The 18,392-nt window shown below is 35.3% G+C and overlaps 1 protein-coding gene across 9 annotated transcripts in view; it reads right to left on the reverse strand.

Moving 5' to 3' along the window:
* CDH18 (cadherin 18) overlaps positions 1-18,392 on the reverse strand; it is a 625,567-nt gene that overhangs the window by 459,187 nt on the left and 147,988 nt on the right. The gene's annotated exons all lie outside the window — the stretch shown is intronic.

The raw sequence follows: 18,392 nt of genomic DNA on the forward strand, positions 1-18,392 counted from the left end.
CATTTTCTGACACTATGAGAAAAACCTACTTACTAATTACACACACTCATTACTTCAATTTTTGTCTTTGATTTCTACCTTCGACACTCCAACTGCATGTCTTCCAATTAAGTACATGGAGCTTATATACATAAGAAAGTTGTGCAAGAAAGATTTTACATAAACTATAATTTTTGTTGTTCACCACTCCTATTGTGTTACTTAAGAGAAGTTTCCTACTTTCTACATTTATGCATCCAGGATTTCACAATAGCTACTGAGGCCATAGTCTTTATAGCTGTAAGAAAGAGGAAAAATGGTAATCTATTTCTTCAGCAATTTTCACTTTTGATCATGTGAATCAAAATAGCTCTAAAGAAAAGTTAAAGTACTATGTTTCAGTTGCTACTTACAATGTAACTCAAAATAAATAGTACTTTATACATTTAATACTTTACTTCTATTCTTCAATGTTGTTGTCTGGCCTACTTCCATTCTTTCAAGTCGGTATTTCAGCAGCTATATACTCTCTCCAAACACTAACAAGTTTGCTGACTTGAGCTCTTCATCATTGCATTATATTAAACAGAATATACTATTTTGAAACACAAACTAATAACAACAAATCAGCACATCTTAAAAACAAACAAACAAACAAAAACCCTTCAGTTGCTGTAAGCTATAAAAGATTCAGACTGACGATTCATGGTATTTCTAAAATAAGAGGTTGTAAGGGACCTCTGGATGCCATCTGGTCCAACCCCCTTGCTCAAGCATGGATACCTAGAGCAGGTTGCCCAAGACCATGGACAGATAGCTTTTGAATGCCATCTCCAAGGAGGGAGTCTCCACAACCTCTGTGGGGAACCAGTGCCAGTGCTCCAAGTAAAGAAGTGTTTTCTCATATTTAGGTGGAACCTCCCATGTTCCAGTTTGTGCCCATTGCCTCTTGTCCTGGCACAGGGCACCACTGAAAAGAGCCTGGCTCTACGTTCTTTCCACCCAACACGTCCTGGAGGGCAGCATGGCCCTCTGGTGAGTCAGCCACTGCACCCAAGTTTGGTGTCATCTGTGAATTTACTGGGGGTGCACTCTACTGCACTTACCAGATCATTAATGAAGATTAATGAAGATTAATGAAGATCATTAATTAAGATTAATGAAGATGTGAAACAGGACTGAATCTAGTATTAACCCTTAGGGTACTTGTTAGTGGCCTCCAAAATGTGTAAAAATACCTGAGGGAAGGGTATGGGAAGGATGGGAAAGAATATGGAACCAGACTCATGCCAGTAGCGTCCATTGACCCTCCAAAAGTTAACAGGCCCAAACTGAAAAAATTACTATTATCAATTCCATAAAAATTCACAAAAACATAACAACAACAACAACAACAAAATTAATGCATGCAACATCAACTTTTGAGCAATCTTTCTCTCTATATATGTGGTATACCTGAATTTGTATGTGTGAAAAATCATTATGATTTGGGGGTATCAATTTAAGAAGCTGATACTCTAATATGGAAGCACAGTTTTAGACCCACCACCACTAACCTACATAATTCTCAGGCCAATAAGTGAGTGGATTATATTACTGCAGTAGAAGTTTTAATGAAAATGCTTATGAAACCAGACTATGATCCATATTTAAGGTTATTAAACTGACAACAGTAAAACTTCAGGTTTATTGCAACATTATCTGCTAATATTTCCTTCAACACAAAAGGAAACTAGATTGCCTGATGGAGGCTCCTGGTATTTCCTGACTGCCAATATAATGAAGACCACAGGGACATGAATGCAGTTTTGCAATCATTTTTATTTTTTGTTTTTTCTGGGAAACAAAAGAATTGGGAGTTCTGCCCTATTAGTAACAGCAGGAAAATGTAAGTCTGTCCTACTGATGTCAAAGATGTCACTGCCTCTCCACCAGGAAAACTGCCTCAGGTGTCTTCAGCACGGAGGACACTTTGCCATCAGAGATAAATAAAAAGCTTCTGAAGATTAAAAACATATGAAAATGTAAGTGTAATAAATAAAAACAAAAAACATACACTTTAAAAGATTTGGGAAAAATGCTACTGCCTCATGAAAATCTATCTGCTAGGGAAGACAGACAATGTTAATGAAGATCTCAAGCACACAGTCCCTCTCCACCATATTTCTTTCCATGTATTAGATATATGGGAGCTATTGGTGCACTTTGCAATTTTGTCTCCACAATTCTCAGGAAGACCAGAAATTACAGTAGGTTCAGACAGCATAACCCATGGCCACCCCTAACCAGAATTAGGACACTTACTGTCACCTGGCTGTTTGCATGTTGATGTTTTAGGAAAACACAGCTCCTGGGAACAGCACAATTACTCTGAGCTAAGTGCAGGATGCCATGTAACTAGTCTCCTCTCCACCTTGCTCCACAGCCACTGCTGAAATAAAAGATCAGCACTCAAGAATGAAAGCCTCTTAACTGTACAGTAGAAGTAGTGCTGGTCAGAAAGGAGGTGGAAAAATACACCTGAGAGCACAGAACACCCCTCTCAGCAGCAGCTTGTAGTTATCTCGGCTAAAGGGAAAATAGACTTAGAAACAAAGTGAACATTATTTATCTGTAGACAGTATCCAATTTTATCTGTAGACAGTCTTCCACTTTCTGTTTTATTTAGGACATCATTACTATTACACTTGTTCATGAAGGAAAGATGTGGGAAAACATAATTTTAACAGCTTTTGAAACAGCTGACTGACATTAAATGTTGTGTTATACAGAAATTTGTCACAGAAAGATCAGGAAATTGAATAAAGGAGACATTTAGACTAATGCTATTCACTAATCCTACTTAATTAATGAGAAATGCATGAATTTCAGAAAGAATATGAACTGATGTTAGAAGTTTGCAAGACAACCCACAATCCATTTGCAGTTCCTCAGCAGTTACATCGATTTTTTGAAACTGTCATGATTTTATAGAAGAAAAAAAAATGTATATAAAACTTATATAAAAACTTATATAAAAAAATTATTAAAAACTTATATAAAGCAAATAACTTCTTAAATAACTTGTTCCTATTATCTGCTATTTAAGTGCAGCATTCAATACTGATGTCCACAAGCACTTGAAATAATGAAAAACTTCAATTTAAAACATATGTTTTTAAATAAAGCCTGCCTCTTTAATTTTTTTTTTTTTTTTTTTTTTTTTTTTAAACTACTATTAGTTCATACATTCAGGCAACTAGAAACCCAGAGTTTTTCTTTTACGTACAAGTGAGATGACCCTAGGATCTGGAATTTTTTAAATGTCAGGTTGACTGAGTTGATTATTTCTTGAAAGTTGTTAGAAATCCCAGAGCAGCAGTGCTAAGACAAGTATTTACTTTGCAATGAACGAACAGCAGATATAATTCCAAATGATTTCACACACAAAATCTGTTTTGTTTTGTGTAACACCTTGGAAGTACACAAAGAAATGCTCTGTATACATACTGTATATGTATGGAGAATCAAAGCAAATCCTTTAAAATTAATTGTATAGAAACACAAACAATCTATATAGCAATTATTACCAAGCTCACTGGTTCATTCTGCAGATGGCACATAACAAGGCCAAAGAATACTTTCCATTCTCTGGAAATCAAGAACCAAAAAATTTATCCACTATTCCATAACCACCGCACATTAATGAGACAACCAGGCAGTTACACAGGAATTACATTGCTGACAATCATATTAACAAATAATTAATATTAATGTACGAGTAATTTAATGTGTTTTAAGGCTAGCAAAGGAAATGCCATGAAGCCTGTTAGATGGCAAATATTTTCCCCTAGAACTGGCATAATGTCAAAAGATTTTTAATTTTTTATTTTATTATTCAAAGACGTCTTTACAATTAGAATGTAAAGGAAAAAATGCCAATTGATGACAAATTATGTAATAAAGAAATGGTACCATATATTATAAAATGTTATCATATATTATAAAATTAGAGGTTGACTAAGAGAAAGGAAATACATGTTGCAGCATGGTGCATAACCAGAATCATGAAACATGGTATGTTTAAGTAATCTTCTCTGGCTGGTACTAGGAATAGCCATTTGCAATAACAAAATTAATTTCTTATTTTTTTTACAGCTGTGCAAAACAACAGATTTTAAGTATTGGGAACCACAGTGTCTAAATTCTTTCTAGCATAGATTGATTCACATAGAGAAATGTGAAAAAAAGGTTGGTTTTTTTTTTTTTTTCATTGTAGAAGGATTTATTTTTATTCACTTCTGTTTTGATATATTTATTGGCAATAATTGTATATCATTTTAGCACTGAATTTGGGAATGCAAGATCTGTTTAGGATTTATTTTACTTCAGAGATCATTTGCTCTCTAGAAAAGCAGGAAATGTTTCCAACATACATCATTCTATGGTACTGAAAAATTAACAATATCACCAAATTCCATAAATTAATAAACAAACCATATAAGAAAATGCACACCAAAGTACGAAAGTCTGATGACAATGTTGGGTCAGTTACTCAAGATAATTATGACATGCTCTGATTGCAGAGACGTGCAGACAGATCGTACAAAACTCCATGACAAGCAATAAAATATCAAATGAAACTGAATGCAGATAAATGTAAAAATGCAGGCAGAAAATAAATGAAGTTAAAAAGAAAAAAAAAGTTTTGCAAATAAAATGTTGGATTGCAAGGTGCCAATTAACCATTTAGAACCAAGATCATAAGCTGGTATTGACTTTTTTATGAAATAGCCAGTTTTCAGTTTAAGAATAATCCCCCAAGTTAATCAAATATTAAGACATACTAGTATGATTTAGAGAAAAAAGCAACATTTTTGTGATGTCACAATATGAATGCTGGGTTCATGGAAATTTTTAATACTGTGGGCAGTTTTGGTCCCCTCTCTTCCAAGAAATGTAGTAGAATAACAAAGAAAAATGACAAAGATTATCAAAGTTTTATACAAATTTACACAGAGAGAGTGTTCAGCCTGGAGAAAAGTGAAATGAGACAGATACACCATACTATGTGACTCATGCATGGCATGGAGAAGATAGACAGATTGATTACTCACCATCTCCCAAGTATAACATGAGGTTCCAAACAAATAAAAGCAGGTACTACTTGAAGTTGGCCTACAAAATGCTGCAGATATGTAAAATTTACATAGATGTAGATTCAGAAGGAAAAATAGACAAGATGATGGAAGAGAGATCCACTGATGGTTACAACATACACGGATGCTGCATCCAGCACCTGAAAACTGCTAAAGATTGAGAAAATATTAGGAAAAGTAATATTAGACCTGTTCCGTTCATATACTTGTCTAAGCATTTGCTTATAGGAAGTTCTGGATGTGGGACACTGAACTGCCGGAACCTCATGGTGTTAAATCACAAGAAAGCATCATTTTTTCAGGCTAAACAAGTAACGTCTGATGATTTGTAAACAAACTTACATTTTTGATCATCTTTAGCATATGCCAAAGACTAAGCTTTGGAAAAAAGGCATTCCACTTTCAGTTCACCTAATTCATAAATCACTTTACAAAGCTAATAATCTCTTTCTCCTGTCTCTTCTCTTCATCATTTACTCAAACACTATTTCTCACTTTATTTTGGTATGCTTACAATTTATTGTTAATATGTGAAATATCCTGTATACTCAGAATTCCTTGTATTACTGTAATCTACAGGAAATATAGAAGCATAACATAATCCCATGCATTTTACTGTTCATCCAAGGTTTAAAATAATAACTGATGGACTGATGTGCATCTCCTGATTTTTCACAGGATGTATTCAGTAACTATTAGACACATGGAGGTCAGTAATTTTTCCCCCTCTTTCGTGTAGCAAAACAAATGCTTTACTGTTCAGTCTGCCTGCATGCACATGTATTCATGATGTTGTTGAAACTGTTTAATCTAATTTCAGACTTCGACCAATCTGATGTAACTATATATATGGCTATAACTTATATTTCCTGGAACAAAATATTAAATATTTCCATGGTTCTATTATGATCTTCTTTCATTAAAATCTAAGAACTTCAAAGTTAATTGTAGACTGGAAGTGGAGTATATAGCAATACACAAAATAGCATCCCTCTGTGAAGCTGTAAAATGGTGCAATAAATGGTCACATAATTTTTAAATTATAGTAAATGACAAGATATGGAAAGTTTAAACAGAGATATTAGTAGTATACTTGTGTAAAATAACACCGATTTTCATAGTCTGCATTCTGGAGCTAAGCATAAATATTAATTCAAAACAAAGTGTTATTTACAGACAAACTTTTCCACAGATAAAAATTTTAGTAGTTTTCATAGGCAAACACATTTTTGCTGAATGAATGTACCAGGTCTGAAAACCTGAATAGAAATTCAAGCTATATTATTGTAAATCATTTATGAATCTTAGTTATTTAAAAAACAGAAGGAAATTTGCATGCATGGCAGTTATAGTTCATGCAAGAGGGACAAACAAAACTAACTTCCATAATTTTTTGATCAACTCAAATCCCATTTATCTTCAATGTGCATTTCTCTCTCCTTGTATCACTTTATTACAAGAGTTTCAAACCAGATTAGGCACCTAAGACTCTAGATGCAAAGGCATATTTCAACACTGAATACTATGTCACAATGTACTTTGGTAGAGAACAGAGGTTAATTCATGAGCAGCAGAATTAATGGGGCTTACTTTTCTACAGATCTGTGTTCCACGTTTCCACAGTTCTCTCCCCTTTGCAGTTCTCCCCAGTACCCCAATGCCTGCCTCCAGACCCTTTCAGCCATGCCTTTTGCCCCTACCCAGGCTCCCAGCAGATAGCAACTTGGTGGCTCTCTGCCTGCTGGCTGTCTGCACAGGTTTCAGGATGAGCAGGTTTGTTAGCAGCTATGTTCATGCTGCACATCCCAGGGACATGGATGTGTCTCACTCATCTGTTCCCACAGATTTGCCACAAAATGCTTATTAATGTAAAAGGTCCCCTGATGTACTTATCTGAATAAGCCAACAGGCTTCTCAGCTATTTGTGGATGCTGTTTCCTATGGTTGGGTTTTCAGTATTTTGCTGAAAAGTATGGAAGTGGGGAGAACAGTCTAAAAAAGTAGTATCATTACAATCACATGGGTATTTTCAGACAATTCAGGTAAAATGAGACAGAACTATGGACTTCAGAAAGAAAATAATTAAAACAATCATCACAAATACTCTTATGAAACCAGAACAGTGAATTTTGCACCAGCAATTGTTAAGTGTATGAGTCAGCTTGTACATGAAAAAACATTTCATGGGAAATAAATACATATGGGCAGCCATCTGAAATAATTGGCTATCATTTTGGGTATCCAATGTACATCAAATCAGTAGGTGTTAGGATTAAAAAGAAACACTGTAAGCCTGGCTATGCTTAGTTTAATCATACAATAATTCACCTCTGTTTGTAGAGTAGATGAGTGAATGACTTCAAGTAACTGGACTACTCATCTATGTTAATGGACACTATATCAGATGCCAGCTATGATACTTAAAATGTCAACATCATTAACCTTGTTAATTCTTCCACTGGAAAAGAAAGGGTAGAAAAAAGTATGGATCATGTTAGAAAGATACCACATGAGCTACTCACAGCCCACTTCTTAAGGACTGCTTTTATAGTATATGGTGAGAATGAAGCAGGGAAAACATTCCAATCAACCTAGTGCTTTATTTTCAAGCTATAAAATATTACTACATCACTGAAAGTTAAAATAAATTTATGTCCAGAATGTTCTCATATCTAATGACAAGTCTTAACAATTAATGTGTCCATTATGGGGGGATGGGGCAGGAGAATGGAATGAAAGGTTTAAGGAGAGATAAAGACAGGAAGACATGGTCAATAAAAAGTCTATTCATCATGAAGAAGAGTTCATGATTTCTCCTTGAGTGAATTACCTTTGTGCTTTCATCAACACCATCTCACTGTACACATGCACAGACACACAGTCTTGCTTACATGATAATATACAACATGTGCTTTCCTGAATTCACTAGTACATAAAATATCATGTTCCTAATATGTGATAACAGATAGCAGCAGAGTGAAACTATTATCTTTTCTTGTTATAAAGGTGCTTAAACGAAAATGTATTTTAAAATATGATTAAGCGCATAGATGAGAAGGATTAGCAATAGTATGCAGACCAACCTAAGGCAGAGAAAATCAGCACCTTGACACAACAGACATCAATTGTGTTCTCACAGTTAAAAATGTTCTCATATTTCTACTACAATTTAATTCAGCATTAATCTTAATTCAATTTCATTTTAGTTGAATATTTTATTTGGCAGCATTGACAACAGTCCCTTGTATTACTCTATAATGGCTGTATATGCTGTACAATAAGCAAACATGCAGCTTTTGGCATTCTTTAAGTATTTTTGTCTTCAGTTATTTACCATTCTCTTTAATGCGAATTTATGCTGTTTGTAACTTAGACTTCAATCTTCAGTTATACAGTGTTTTTAAATTATACCAGTATTGTTTTAGTTTTAATAGGTGCTTTATCTATTAATTAGTTTGAGGCTTAATATGTAAGGAGTAATATAACCACATTTTATGTTCGATGTAACATAATGAAGAATAATATAAGAATTACAAAATTACAAAATAAATTATTTCTAGATGAAAAGCATGCTCAGTTGACCACACTCTCCATAGATTACTTGGCCACTACTCTTTGTTCTGTAATAGATAAAATGAAGCAATGACATTTATGTTAGAGTTTTGCCTAATAAAACTGATACAAAGATGTGTCAGTCTTACATCAAATGTAAAACTACATTCTGAACTGCTCTGTTATGAAATAGTCAGCTTTGTAAAACAGCATTCAATTAACATATTATGAATAAAGCAAATAAATAATACTACAAACATTTTTTTCTTCTTTTTTTTTTAACGAAGTTGTCTGAAAGGATATGTGGAAGGAGAAAGCATCTGCTCCCTTAAGGGTATCTGATCAAGGACCGTTTCAATATAAAAGGAGATGATAAGAAAGCAATAAACAAGAATATATAGATATACATGTGACCAAAAAACAGTAAGAGAGGCAGTACAGAGTACTAAAACTGGCCAGTCACACTAATGGATGGGCTAGCATGGAACTGCAGACAAACCAGGGCTTTGCAAGCAGTAAGCATGCAAACTTAATGGTGCAGGATGCTGGTGGAGCTTGGTGGCTCTATGCCAGCTGATGCCAAGCACACAGCCCCTGTGCCTGGGTCTGGCTGCTGCAGGAGGGGACACTGGTTGGCTGTACCTTCACCGGACTGTAAGTGGGGTTGGGGGGTATTTCCTGTCCAACTTAAAGCTGGATGAGACAGTGAGCAGAGGTCCGGAGTCCAGAAAGGGCTGGAAGGAAGGGTGGGCAGGAAGCCCGTGCTGGTATGGTTGGGGCTCCAGCAATGTGCAGGAGGAGCTTGGGTTGCCAGCTGCTGGAGGAGGTGGCCACAGCTAGCACCAGCTAACATTGCCAATTAGCCTTTAACTAGTATGATGTCTCTCTTGAATTCAATCTGCTTCTCTGTTAGTATTTTTCAAGTTTTTGTTCTTTTCTTTTCTGTTCTTTTCCTTTCTTTTCTATTGTTTTTTTCCTGTGCTCACATTTGCTGTCATGTCATCTGCAAAGCATCTGACTGTGGTGACCCATAATGTAACATCAGAAAGCCAGTCTTCATTAAATTTATGTTTCAAATCCACACTGATGTCAAGCAATTCCTCATGAGATACATTTCCTATGAGAATAAAGAGTAAATACCTGCTATGTGTTCATTTTACAAGATCTATGAAAAGATGTTTGTAGGAAACAAAATGAAATGAAAATTTAAAACATGCTGTGACTACGGTAACAGTCTAAAAAAAGGCATAGGGCTGTGAGAAATGATATCTTTAGTACAGGTCCCTAACAAACTTACAAATGAAGAGAATTAAAAATAAAAATCAGAAAAAGCCCATCCTGAAACTGAGGATGCTTTTGTCCCTTCTCAGAAACGAATGTCAAAAGAGTGCAATTAAATTTTATGCTACTGTGACAGCACTGCATGAACAGTACACATGTTTGTTTGAAGGAAGATTTGAAGTCTCTCATTCTACTGAAAGAGATTTACTAATATGGACCCTCTGAAATTCTCAAATTATACATGCTGTTATACTATTTTCACAGTTAATTTTTCCACAGCTTGTCAGCTTCAAATTGTTTTGCAAGTGTAAATATATTTTGCTATGATACTTTCTTTTGTCCCTTATAACAGTCTTTAACAAGGACCCTTCTGTTCGCCAGGGTGTCTGCATGGTGCAGATAACCCAGAAGTTACCTGGAACCTGCAGTGTCACCCAGTACATGTTTTGCTAACTGAACATATTGGGGATACTTAAGATCCATAAAAATCTGTTCAATTACAAGCATCTGCTAAGCTGGCAAGAATTGCAAATATTTTCCAATTTAAACTGTACAGTTTAAGGAGTCAAAAATGTTTAAAGATATACACTCAATTAAGATCATATTTCCTAATCAAATGCTCACAAACAAAATCACTAACGTGCCAACATATTTAAGATTGCTGGAAAATGGGACTAAAATATGAATAGAAAATAAGCTTCATTCTGACATGAACAATTTATTCTCCAAAACCAAACAGAACACAAACAGTAATTTTGAACTGAATGTATTTCACTCAAGCCAAATAAAATATTTATTTCATACTGATTTTTATTTTTTATTTTTCAATAAGTTTAATCTCAAAATATGATTTTAGACGCTACATCTTGTAATTCTGAAGGTGAAGTAATGAAATGATATGACTTGACAAGAATTTTTTCTCAGTACTTTTTAAAAAAATCAGCCCAAATCATGATTCTTTTTTTATCAATCTGAAACCACATTTTTGGCATATAAACTAATAATCTAAAATGCTCTACCCTATTGTGCTTGCAACCCCTGCAATCATAATAGTTTAATAAGTACTGACACTAAAGGAAACAGTGTAAGTCCTAAACTAGGTTCAGGGCAACAAGATTTATGAGTTTACAGGTACCTGTAACTTTATTACACTGGCATGTCATTTGTTTATTTGTGTTAGATTTAGTTAACTGGAAGATATTGAACCACATCAGCTACAAAATGGGTTGTGAAAGGAACTGGGTATACTGGAGTGAGTCCCATAAAAGAGCACAAAGATGATGAAGGGACTGGAGCACCCAACATATACGGAGATGCTGAGCAAGCTGGGACTGTTCAGCCTGGAGAAGGTTCAGAGGAATCATATCAGTGTGTGCAAATACATGATGGATAGGGGGAGGAGGTAAAGAAGATGGAGCCACACTCTTCTAGCTAATGCCCAACAAAAAGACAAGAGGCAATGGGCATACACTGACACACTGAAACACATTCAATTTAAACATAAGAAAGCATTTATTTTATTATTTTTTTCCCAGTGAGGGGGTCAAACACTGGAAGAGGTTGCCTGGAGAGTCCATGGAGTCTGCATCATTGGAGATACGCAAAACCCAAGTAGTCTCGGTCCTGGGCAATGTGCTTTAGCTGACCCTGTTTGAGCAGGAAGGGGTTGCACTAGGCAATCTCCTGAGGTCCCCTCCAACCCCAGTCACTCTGATTCTGTGAAATGTAGTAAAAGAAGAGGGCATAGCACAGGTCACCTCTTACTAGAATGGAATGAGCTTCAGAGCTAATTAAATGAATTAATAAAAATCATTCTTTCTATAAGGAATCCAGACATGGTAAACATGAGATTAAGACAAATGTAGAGAAGACTTTTAGACAAATAAGTGGCCATACTGAATGTAAAAATAGGAAAGAAGATGGTGAAAAACAAACAACAACAAAAAACAATGCCAGCATAAACAATGAAAGGAGGCACTGTTATTTTTGTATATTATTTTTTGTATAAAATGTTGTATTTTGGATGAGAATATCCAGACTATTATTGTCCTTATACTAAGCTGAAGTCAGCAAAAAGATACCTACTTAAGCTAATGATGAATTTGTCCTGAATCTAAAAGACAACTTGCAAGAACATCTACAATTTTTTTTAAAGAGAAAATGAAAGTTTTTAACTGGATCCTGAAGGTAACTGGAAGGAGACTAGAACTGTTTGAGAGTGCAGATGAAAATAGCACTCCTCTGCAACACACATGGAGAAACAGAGCTCTGCATGTGTTTGCATCTAGAACAGTGGAACTAGGAAGGATATGATGATGACATAGTAGAAACTGGAAAGTCTTAAAAAACTGCAGAAGACCAGTCTTAAAAGACTTAAATGATTTGTAGCCTCTCCATGGACAGCATAGATACTAAACACATAGGCTCCCCATCAATATTGAAATTCAAGTCTGAATCCCAGGTAATGCCCTTCTCTGGATGGCTGTCCTGGGATAAGCATGCAATGCGCCAGGTTATCAGCAGACAGGAATCAGCTAGCAGAAGCAATGTTACAATGCTTGCCTCTATCAAGTGCACAACAAAACTTAGAGACAATGGCTGTTAATATACTACTGGAGTTCCAAATAAAAGTTGTTTTCAAAATTGAAAGTGACAGAGCCTGGCAAGAGATCTCTTTTACTTCTGTGAGGAGAAAAGAATGAGAATGCACATATTTTAGAAGGGAAAGACACAAATTAATTGTTCTTTGTCAAAAAAATAAAAAAAAATGAATTATCACAAAGTTGCTAATACTCACACAATACCTTTATACTCCAAGCCCACTCATAGTCATTAGTTTTCCCAACAGTAAGAAAGTAAAACCATATAATTAATCTCTCAGGATGCTCAAACCCAAATTATTAAATACAAGATCAACAAACAAACAAACAAAAACAAACAAAAAACAGGCAACTGCAAATACTCTGGCACAGTGCAACTTATCTATCATGTGTTCACAGATACAGGCTTAATCTTCAGGTTATATTTATTACAGTTAGCTATAGATATAAAAGTTCTGAAGAGTTTTCTTATTTAGGTAGAAGAATCAACATTAGGTCTATCGATCTCAGAGGAAAAAAAAAATCTCATGTAAATTCCAGAATTTCTAACCAGCAATATCCTCTCCAAGAAAAATCATGAAATGTAAGCTGCCAGTTTTAAGCAGCTGCAGAAAATATCTAGGAGTCCTACTAATTCATAATTATTTTAATTCACCAACTTACAAACAATCTTTATCTGCATTATTGACATTTCTCAAACTAATGGTCCATCACACTGTGAGAATCCTGCATTTTGCCTGATGCAGTGACAATAACCAGTAGGAGGTTTTCAAAACTAAAGTTAGCACTGCATACACTGTTCATTAAAATGGTGTAATAATTAAAGCTTTTATTTCTTATTAATACTGTGGTGTAATTCAATTTCATTTTTCCCTGCATGCTACTTCCACATTTGTTAAAATAATCTTTATCATTACAGAGGACAAAACCAGTCAAGAGTTTTTAATGAAAACACTTAAAAATCACAAGTCCTGAAATATCCTTCTAGACTTTTTTTCTGGAAAATCAATGTTCTCATCTGAAACTCAGTGTGTGTTGCACTTAAGATGATCCAATCAGCTTGCAAACAAAGCAGTCCTTCAGACATGATCTTAATGTTATTTTCCACATTCAGTAAAAACTTCTGAGAATAATTTAACTCTAATCCAATCATCTATTTATATAGAAAAAAACCTCCCACAGTTTTTATACTGTGACCGTCACTAATATACGGGATCATCAGAACTTAAAAATATGAAGACAGAAATTTGAATATATGAATATTAACTGTATGGAAGTGGACAAAGGTTGGTAGAAAACCATGCTATGCATCTCAGACAATGACGCACACCACTGAAATCTTACAGATTTTGAGTAGCTGCCACTGTTTTAAACAATTTTCCATCCTGCTAAAGAAAGAAAAAAATAAATAAAGGAAAGAAGAACAACCCACAAACCAAAAATGTCAGGGAGACTATCTTTCCATGAACTTTTCACCAGACTAACAAAAAAAAAAATGCTGACATATTTCGTTGTCCTGGTTTCAGTTAGGACAGAGTTAATTTTCTTCCTAGTAGTTTGTAGTTTTGGCCATGTTTTGGCTTAGGATGAGAAGAGCGCTGATAACATGCTGATGTTTTAATTGTTGCAGAGCAGTGCTTACACCAAGCCAAGGACGTCTCACCTTCTTGCTCTGTCCTGCCAATGGGCAGGCTGGGGGTACAGCAGGAGCTGAGAGGGGACAGACCCAGGACAGGTGACCCAAACTAGCCAAAGGGGTATTCCATACCATCATATCTGCCGTCATGCTGAACACTATATAGGGGTCGCTAGCCGGGGGAGTGGGGCCAGACTGCTCGGGGTTAGGCTGGACATCAGTCAGCAGGTGGTGAGCATTGTGTATCACTTGTTTTGTACACATTATTAGTAGTAGTACTATTATTATTATTATTATTATTGTTGTTGTTGTTATTATTTTTCTGTCTTAATAAATTGTCTTTATCTCTACTCACAGGCTTCACTTTCCCATTTCTCTCCCCCATCCCAGAGAGGGAGGGGGGAGGGTGAGCAAATGGCTGTGTGGTGTATAGCTGTGGGCCGGCTTAAACTACGACATTCGTAAACTAAATTTCACACTTAAGTATTCTTATAATAATAAAATAGTAATAATTTGATCATGTACACAAGATTTAACTGTCAGGTGCTGAATTTTATTTAGTTCCTTTTCAACACACATATGGCCATTAACTCCTAAGGGCATCTCATCAAAAGTCTTTAGGACTATGAAGTGAAAGATGTACAACTGGATTGACCAGAACAAAACATTTGAAGACACCTTTATAACTGGGCTTCATGGATTTTGTTGTTATTGGTAGTGGTTTTGCATATTTGAATATGTCTCTCTGAAAGTAGAATTTGAAACATAAGGACATTGACTTAAGTGAGTCTGGAAGTAGTTCCTTAATGCCTTGCTTGTTTTGCAACAAATGTGCATAGAAAATGGAAAGAAAAACAAAACTTAAGGATTTGCCCTTACCAAAAAGAACTGGTTGTTGTTGTTGTTGTTTTATCTGAAAGCTGCAATCAGTGAAGTTTAGATCACGTGTCAGAAGTATTATGAACATGCTAAAATGCTCATTTCAAGAGACACTGAAAAAACTGTTTTTGTTGTTTTGTTTGTTTGTTTGTTTTGTTTTGTTTTGCTTTTTTCCTTTTGAAATAAATGAATAAAAATAAGCTTGGCAGTTACATAAATTAGTGATCAGTGAATACAATGCAGTTCTGTTCATTAAAGTGGTGTAATAGTTCTTGCCTCATAGCTCAAGGGAAAACAGACATTTGGTTCAAGTTCATTAAAATGTAATTGTTGGATGTTTTGTTTTGTTTGTTCTTTTCTCACATGTATGTATATATTTTCTCTGTCTTAATTACTACAAAACAAAGGAATTCACACAAAAGAGTATTCTGCATCTCTATATCCTAAGACATTAAATATAGTACCACCAGTTTTAGTGGTGGTACAGATTCTGTGCTGTAATTGTCATATACATACTTTCCAGAAAGCATGAGTAAAGTCTCTCTCTCTATAAATATATATTTAATAAAAGATTTGCCTGAATATTTCTGCTACATCACTGAAATTCAGAACATCCTCTACTTAAAGTTGTGACTGACTTCAAATGCTGAGGAAATTAGATAAGGTATTAACACTTAATACCTGTTCCAACTTACAGATTTTGCTTAGCTGCATGAACAATTTATTTGGGATTACAATCAATAGAAAGCTAACTCTGATTTCTCTCTACTTCTGTGTTTACCATAGAGTTTGTTAACTACCACTGGATCATTTTATATACAGATATCATAATGCTTGAATGTCCAGTGCCATCAAAATCAGCTAAGATTAAAAGAAAATGGTACAGTTATGGAATAAGAACACTGTGTGTGGAGTTAATTTGAGAGGTTTAATCAGTAAAAACTCCATATGTAATCAAGCCCTTAAGATTTGATTATCTGGCCTACTATAATTGATTTGATCATAGTCTAATCCTGCTTCTAATATATTTAAATTTTATTTTATTTACATTGTTTCTTTTAAGTTTGGTAATGCATAATCTTAGTTTTCATGTTTGTTTACACTATTGCTGTTTACCAGTTTTTATTCCAGCATTCTATCTTGATGATTTTCAGGTGGTTAAATTACTTGCTCTTTCCTATACTGACACCTATTTATTATGGAAAGATTTTGCAGTTAGGCAATTCAAACTCTGCCATCATATACACATTTTGTTACTTCTCCAACTTTCTAACCAAGTAACTATTGTTAAAATAGCTTGGTTATAAAGATCTTGATAATGAAAGATAGTTCTAATAGGGAATGAAAAAGCTACACCAAGAAATTTCTTGTTTAGAGATGTTACATATAACAAATATCTTCCGCTGAATCAAAATTATTCAAAAATAATATTCAAAAATTCAAAATTATTCAAATATTAAAAACATTCCCTATTTTACACAGATCACAGAATCACAAAAGGGTTGAGGTTGGAAAAGACCTCTGGAGGTCATCTTGTTCAAGCCCCCTGCTCAAGCAGGGTCACCTGGAGCAGGTTGCTCAGCACCACATTCAGATGACTTTTGAAGATCTTCAATGAGGGGGACTCCACAAACCACTCTGGGCAACCTGTGCCAGTGCTCTGTCACCCACACACTAAAAAACTTTTTCCTTGAGTTCAGATAGAACCTCTTGTGAACAAGAAAACAATGATTTGTCAATATATTGCTTAGACTGGATTTCTTACTTGTTCCAAAACCAAATTAGACAGTAGAAGTTTAATTAATTTACAAATTACCAAATTACAGGGAATTTTCCCCAGAAGGTCCAAGCATGATTACCACAGCAGATGATAATCTATGCTCATGCTATTCAAAACAGCTTTATTGTCAATCTTCTAAAATTGGGAAGTCTAATTAACTACTCAAAATGTAAACTTAAACAATGTAAAAACTTATCTGAAACAAAATTAATCCTTCTACTAGCATTGTTTTTTTCCTGAGAGAATTCCCAAACCAAGCTCAGACTACTCTAGGCACAGATATTTCAGACTGTAACAGCTCATACTAAAATGGCTTTCAACAGTTCTCTTGTCATATGAACAGGTGAAGACTGATCACAAACAACAGCACTAAGCAAAATTCAGAAGCACAAGAATTGTTTAAGCAGTCATCAAGCTTCTATTCTGTGATGAACAGAACTGTGTAGGACAAACAACTCTGTCCCAGGAAAGATCTTTCTATCATTTGTTATACAGCCACAGTTGTTCTTTATGTTTGCTTAAATCCAATAATAATGTATCTGAATCCTTTGTAAAGCTATTTCTTTCAATGCTTTAGTGCTACAAATCCAGCAGAACAACGCATTCTTTATGGTTAGAAACAGTATAAGTCACTTTGTTCTTTTAATTCTACAAGCAATGCATCCTAGAGAAGAAAAGCAATCTTGATCCTTTTACTTTTATTATTATTATTATTATTTTAAAGATGTGTAGATGAAGGTTCTTGAGATACTAAGATCATCGCTCCCATTAAAAAAAAAGGAAGGGAAGGGAAGGGAAAAGGGAAGGGAAAAGGGAAGGGAAAAGGGAAGGGAAAAGGGAAGGGAAAAGGGAAGGGAAAAGGGAAGGGAAGGGAAGGGAAAAGGAAAGGAAAGGAAAGGAAAGGAAAGGAAAGGAAAGGAAAGGAAAGGAAAGGAAAGGAAAGGAAAGGAAAGGAAAGGAAAGGAAAGGAAAGGAAAGGAAAGGAAAGGAAAGGAAAGGAAAGGAAAGGAAAGGAAAGGAAAGGAAAGGAAAGGAAAGGAAAGGAAAGGAAAGGAAAGGAAAGGAAAGGAAAGGAAAGGAAAGGAAAGGATTGCTTAACCAATCTAAAAGCCTTCTGTGATGGAATGACTAGCTGGGTAGATGAGGCAGGAGAGCAGTGGATGTAGTCTACCTTGACTTCACCAAGGCTTCCAACACTGTTTTCCATAACATCCTCACAACAAGCTCAGGAAGTGTGGGATGGATGAGTTGACAGTGAGGTAGGTTGAGAAACAGCTGCATGGCAGAGCTCAGGTGGCTGTGGTCAGTCTAGTTGGTGACCTGTAGCTAGCAGTGTCCCCCAGAGGACAGTAGTAGGTCCATTCCTGTTGATCTTACTCATCAATTACCATGGATGATGGAACAGCATGCACCTTTAGTAAGTTTGCTAATGTGGCTAATACTCCAGAGGGTTGTGCTGCCATTCATAGGGACCTCGACAGGCTGGAGAGGTGAGAGAAAATGAATCTCATGAAATTAAACATAGGCAAGGGCCCCTATGGTGGAAT

The sequence above is a fragment of the Aythya ferina genome, assembly GCF_964211825.1.
Source record: "Aythya ferina genome assembly, chromosome: 2".
Lineage (NCBI taxonomy): Eukaryota > Metazoa > Chordata > Aves > Anseriformes > Anatidae > Aythya > Aythya ferina.